Source organism: Otolemur garnettii, unplaced genomic scaffold (genome assembly GCF_000181295.1).
Source record: "Otolemur garnettii isolate 467f Iridium unplaced genomic scaffold, OtoGar3 scaffold00007, whole genome shotgun sequence".
NCBI lineage: Eukaryota > Metazoa > Chordata > Mammalia > Primates > Galagidae > Otolemur > Otolemur garnettii.
In genome coordinates, this window is record NW_003852402.1 from 3,610,497 (window position 1) to 3,616,881 (window position 6,385).

Sequence of the window (6,385 nt, forward strand, 5' to 3'; positions counted from 1 at the left end):
GGTGTGTGCATATGTGTGTGGCAGCAGAGGTCTGAGTCCAAGGCTGAGCTTGGGCCTGCTGGATTTCTCCAGCTCTACAGCTGTCACGAGAATGTGGCAGCCAGGGCTAAGCTGGGGAGCTGATCCGGCTTTGATGCTGACCTCTGACCATCCAGGGTACTGGGGTCAGGACCACCCGTTCTGGCCCTGGATGAATCACTGAGTGGGAGTCAAAGGCTGAAGAGTGCTCTGGATTGGAGAGAACTCGCTTTTAGGACCTCCTTGTTGGGACTCCTGCTACTGGGGAAAGGGCAATGGGCCTTCCATGTGCCAGCACCTGCCGTGTGCTAAAGCTGTCCTAGTCCCAGGATGCAGAGAGGTCAACATCTCTGCCCTCGTGAGCTAGACAGTACACAAAATAGACCACAGGTTGGCTGGATGGTTGCAAGTATGAAGGAGGGAAGAAGAGAGAGGGCACAGTGCAAGGAGGTGCAGGTGCAACTTCACTGAGAAAGTGACATTTTAGCACAGATTGGCAGAGGCAAGAGCGTGAGGCAGCAGGCACCTGAGGGAACAGCGTCCAGGTCTGCAGCAAGAAGGAATGATGACATGGTTTGACTTGTGTCAGTCAGGAAAAGGGGTGATGGGTGGTGACCGATGGTGGCCATACCACAGGCAAGGAGCCCAGAAAAGGTGCAATGTGACAACCACAAGGCCAAAACTGTTCATGGTACCCTAGCTGAGGAGGTGGCAAGAGTTGGCCAGATTTGAGACATATTGGAAGGTAGAGCCAAAGTACTGGTTGACAGAATAAGCGTGGGGTTTGAGAGAAATAAGGGAGTCAGGGACCATCCTGAAGATTTTGGGTGAGCAAGTGAAAGGGTGGAGCTGTTTTCTGTGTTTGGGAAGATTCAGCAGGTGAGCCTGAGGGGCCGCGAAACGCTGAGAACCGGGGCCTGGAGCCGGGCAGTGCCAGGCTGGAGTGGAACCGGGTGGGCCCCCAGGAGTGCATGTAGATGTGGTAGAGACCCACCTGGAGGGGGAGGAGCAGCAGGTGGGAGCACTGCAGGGGTGCGGCAGCACAGGGGACAGTGACCTGGAGGACCTGGAAGACCGTGGCAGCAGGGCAGGAGAATGGGGATGGCAATGGGAACACAAGCAGATGACCTTCAACCCTCCAGGGGCTTCGTTTTCCAAAGCAACAGAGAGATGACCCGGCAGCTGTTGAAAGTCTGAGGAGGGACATGGAAGCCCGAGGGTGCCCTGGGGAAGGAATGGGTGGGGAGCTGGCCAGGGGTTGGTAGGGGCAGCGTGGTGGAGGGGAGCGCGTAGGCGGCAGGCTTGGCTGTGAGTCGGAGAAGGTTGGGTCCCCAGGGTGGGATCATGGGGAGGAGGAGGGACATTGCTGGGGGCAGGGCAGCGGCCGGCCTGTCCAGGTCTGCGGGGGGGGGGGGGAGATGGGGGTGGGTTGGGGGATGGTTGTCCTCCTTCCCTCTGTAAATAAAAACAATACTCGCCCAACCTCCTAGGTGCCCGAGAGTGAAAGTGCCACGCAAGTGACGCTCTGGTCAGCTGTCACGATTGTCCTGGCTCTCATCGTCATTGGGGAGGAGACATGGAGGAGTGGAGAGCCAGGGAATGGACGGGTGGGGAGGTCCGGAAGAACTGGGAGCGGCCTGAGTCTGTGGGAGGGGACAGCAGGCAGGCAGAGGGCACACCCTCCTCTCTCCAGCCAGGCCTCCCCCAGAGGGCAGTGCAGGGTCATCTGTGGCCTCGCACAGCCTCCCCAGTACCCTGGGGACTGCATTCTGCCCCAGAGCCCTCTGCTGCTCTCAGCTGCTGTGGATGGCCCCTCACAGGCATCAGCTCCCTTTATAGAGAAGGAAATCAAAGCCCTGAGAGGGCAGGCAGCTTGCCTGGGGCCACACAGCTAGAATGTGAAGGGCAGGGCTCTGACCTTGCAAACAGGCCCGCTTCCTTCAGGGCCCGCACTTGCTTGTCCCTGTGCATATCATCACTCCCTCTAGCAGAGCAGGGCACTGGCCTGGGACAGAATGGGGACTCAGCAGCCACTGTGACAGGTCTGGGGTCAGCAGGGAGGGCTGAGCACTATCCCTGGAAGGGATTCCCTCTGTGGGTCACACTTGAGGTTCTCTGGCCTTCTGTGTCTGGCCTCTGGCCTTGTCCCTTCTGGCACATGGGCTACAGCCACATAGGTACCTGGAAGGCTCCCCAGTGACTCTGTCAGTGCACTGTCCTCCCCACTTTCAAGCCAAAGCACATGCTCCCTGGAGCTCAGCCCCTGACAGAGGAATGGGGAGGGGCTGGGGGCCCCTCAGGACTGCTTGGGTCCCCACACTTCTCAGGAACCCCTCACTCTTAAGCAAATGCTCAGTTGGGCTGGCCCTTGAGGATGGGAATGGGGTGTTCTCAGAGAGAGCCATGGGACCCCTCACAATGACTCTACGACAATGGCAGTGACAGACAGACAACCGACCAAGCAGAGACCCAGAAAAGGAGGAGAGGGAGGGTAGGGTCGGGAAAGGGATGAGCAGGGAAGGGGAGAGGCGGGAGGAGTGGGGCCTGAGGAGGGAGGCGCAGTCCAGCTGTGAGCAGATTTATTATTTACAGGTTATTAATTGCTGGGAACAAATTGCAGTGAAAACCCCCTAGATGCCTGCTAAATGCCTCCAAGAAAACCCTGTGTGTGCAGGACACTGGGAACAAAGGCTGCACGTAAACATCTCCCAGGTGTGGAATCCCTGGGTAACTCTAGGACCTCACATTCAGACAATGAAGTTGTGAAACCCACAGGCCTGATCAGGCCATTTAACCGGCTCCCGCGCCTGATGGCAGTGGAATGTCGACTTACCAAGCATGAGTCATCTGTGGCAGCACCTCGGAAAATACCCGAGTCACCCCAATTACAGCATTATCAATCGCTGCCATCGCTCTGCAACCCAACCCAGTGAAACTGGAGAAAATGCCAGCCGGGCCGGGCCGGGAGGAAGCCAGCTCTTGGCAAAGGCTGCCCGCCTGGCAGCGGCCTCTGTGACCATGCCAAGCCACAAGCCCTGTGTGGTCGATGCGTGCTGAGGTGTCAGCCCCATTTCACAGTGGTGGAAACTGAGGCCCGCCAGGGCTAAGGCCTCTCCTGCAGCCCTGCAAATCCACGGTGCAGGGCTCAGCAAGAGAATGGCTGCCGGAAAGGAGCTCTGCCGCAGAGAGTCTAGGGAATGTGGGTGCAGGGGGGCTCCAGCCATGGATGCCATCGGACCCCTGGAATAGTGATTGCTCTCAGGCACCTGTTTTGTATCAGAACATGGCATGAGCGGGGCTTGCATTGTCTTGCTGGCCTCAGCAAAGCAGGTGCCACAACGCTGTTTCATAGATGATGAAACTACAGCTCAGGAATTTGTCACTCTTTCTCAGTAAGTGGCATCTCTGGGCTAGAACTGAGCCCCATCATCTGACTATAAGTGCAGGCTCTTTCCCTGCAGACAAACACGCTGAGTGAAGGTGCCCGTGGAGCCCATGCGCACACACCCGTGCCCATCCACAGGGAACACCACCAGCCACTGCCTCTGATGGCCTGTGGGCGGCCAACCTGGCCCAGTGGAGCGGGAGGGCTGACACAGGGGCCACCCACGAGCCAGCAGCTCTCCACACTCTTAATCAGTAAGATATGTTTCTGGAATAAAAACCACATCAGCATTTTTATTTTCAAGTTCAGACAAGGTTTTTTTTTTCCCTTTTCCACTTTTCCCTTCACATGGGTGAGGCTAATCCTCTCTCCTTGACTGACAGGTCTTTAGACTCAACCATACACTTAAAGAAGCAAAGAGTCAATGACAACAGCACAAGGACTCTTCTCCTCTTCCCCAAGTTTTTCAGATTTCAATAATACCACAACCCGTAATTACCAATGCAGAATTAAAAAGAAATGATACCCAAACTGAGACTAAGCTCCTCTTTGCCGCGTGTCCTGGCAAACATGGTGGGAAAAGCTGCAGGGTGATTCCTGCCCTCCCTTTGTTTAAAACACAGATTCTCCCTTTTATTCGCAAAGATCTTCCTTTGAGGGTTGGGCCAGGAGTGTCCACAGGTAGATGGGCGCCCAGCCTGGGAGTGGAGACAGGGAAGCGCGGTAAGTGCTGAAACATGGATAGGAAGAAGAGTTAAAATGATTAAAAGTTAAAACTATAAAAACCAAAGATGCATGGGGACGGGGAAGGCGAAGAGGGCAGGTGAGGACAGTGGGTATCCTGCAGGTCCAGGTGAAAGCCAGAGGCTCCAGGAAAACCACTTGGAGATGGGGGAGAGAGCCTCTCTAGAGAGTGGGCAGATTTACCAAGGTACAGAGTAAACACCAGACTCCCTTAACCCCCTTCTCCATGTGTTCCAGAGTATATTCAGAGTAAAAGTTCCTGCTCCTGGAATTTAACTTGCTTCTATTTAATGAAAGCTAGGGCGGGTGGAGGTGGTGGAGGCGCAATGCCTTTGCTGGGCATTGGCTCAGAAAGGTTTCCAGGGGGTGCCATTTAAGCAGGCCCCCAAAGCCAGGTAAAGTAACTATGGTGGAACTAACAGGTGAGCGAAAGTAAAAGATTCGGATAGGTGGGGTCCTACTGGCATTCTGAACAGGGGCTTCTCCACTGTGGGGCCTGTTGCCCACATCAGTCACTAGGTATTTGTCACTGAGGCCCCTGCTCCCTGAGCATCAGTGATCTCCCCACAGGTTCCCACACGCCCCCTGGTGGGGTTGGGGGGCAGAGCTGCCAGAGAACCTAGGGTAGGTAGCAGGGACCTATGGGCCCTGTGTGTGCACTTGCCCACGTGTGTGGCACAGAGGTGAAAGGGTGGCATTAAAAAAGACGCAGCAGCCCGACTATAAATAACCGTCGTGCCATACTGGTGTATGAGCCTCTGAAAAGCTCTGGGCAGGGAGATGACATGGCAGATCAGAGCTCTAGAAAGATCAGCCTGGCTGCTGGGTGAGTCACTCTTCAGAGAGAGATGAGACGGAAAGCACAGGCCTAGAATTTTCTTGGTGGGGAGATTAATCACAATTCAATTTCTTCATTAGGTATAGGGCTATTTGGATTTTCCATTTCTTCTTGGATCCATTTTTTAATAATTTATGTCTTTTGTAGAAATAATTCATCTACGTTACCAATTTTTTTTGGCATAAAGTTGTTCATAATAGTCCCTCATTTTCCTTTTACTATTTCATGGACTCTGTGGTGATATCCTGTCTTTCATGCTGAGGTTGATAATCTGTGAGTTTTTCATAAGCAGTCTAGTGGAGATCTTTCAACCTTATCGAACTTTCCAAAGAAGCAGGTTTTGGTTTCATTTACTTTAATTTGCTCTTCTTTTTCTAGCTTCTTATGGTGGAAACTCAGACCATTGGTTTCAAATCTCTATTGTTTCCTAATGCAGCATTTCCAAGTTCTAAATTTCCCTTAAACACTGCTTTATCTGTGTCTCAAGAACTTTCACACACTGGTTTTCCCTATCATTCAGATCAACGTTATTTCCAATTTGCTATGTAATTGCACATAGGTTATTTGACCCACAGATTATTTCTAAGAGTGCTTTTTTTTTTTTTTTTTTTTAGGACAGTTTTTCCTCTCCCATCCCTGGCCCCAGGTAGAGTGCAGTGGCATCATCATAGCTGACAGCAACCTCAAACTCCTGGGCTCAGTCTTCCTGCCTCAGCTTCTCAAGTAGCTGGGACTACAGATGCTAGGCAAGTTTTTCTATTTTTGGTAAAGATGTGGGTCTCTCTCTTGCTCAGGCTGGTCTCGAACTCCTGAGCTCAAGTGATCCTCCTGCCTTGGCCTCCTAGAGTGCTGGGATTACAGGCCACCGCACCCAGCCTTAACTTATTTAAAAATTGATCTATAGTTACAAATGAGATGGGTTCTGTAGGTCTGCTCTTAAGTTGAATTTTTAAGTTGAAACAGTACATTTACCTATTACCTGTAAAAGCCCGTTTCTAAGTGTAAGTCCTATGTCAACTATATGTTTATAACTTGAGGACCTACTCTAACAGCCCCCATTCGTGTGAGTTGGCACGTGAACTTGGGACTGTCTGCATTCCGGATAGTTCCCCTTACCTTTCTCATTAAGCTTCCTGAAACTGCATCTTCCCCTGATGTTTTATTTTTCTGTCTGAAGAACACCCATTAGTATTTCTTTCAATGAAAGTCTGCTGGTGATGAATTCCCTAAAATTTATCTAAAATGTATTTATTTCCTTTTCATTCTTTTTTGAAACAGTGCCTCAAGCTATCACCCTGGGTAGAGTGCTGTGACTCATACCAACCTCCAACTCCCGGGCTTAAGCAATTCTTTTGCCTCAGCCTCCCAAGTAGCTGGGACTACAAGCACCCGCCACAACA

The 6,385-nt window shown here is 52.2% G+C and overlaps 1 pseudogene; it reads right to left on the minus strand.

Moving 5' to 3' along the window:
- Positions 1–1,148: 1,148 nt before the first annotated feature.
- Positions 1,149–6,385, minus strand: part of LOC100942561 — a 10,715-nt pseudogene continuing 5,478 nt past the window's right edge.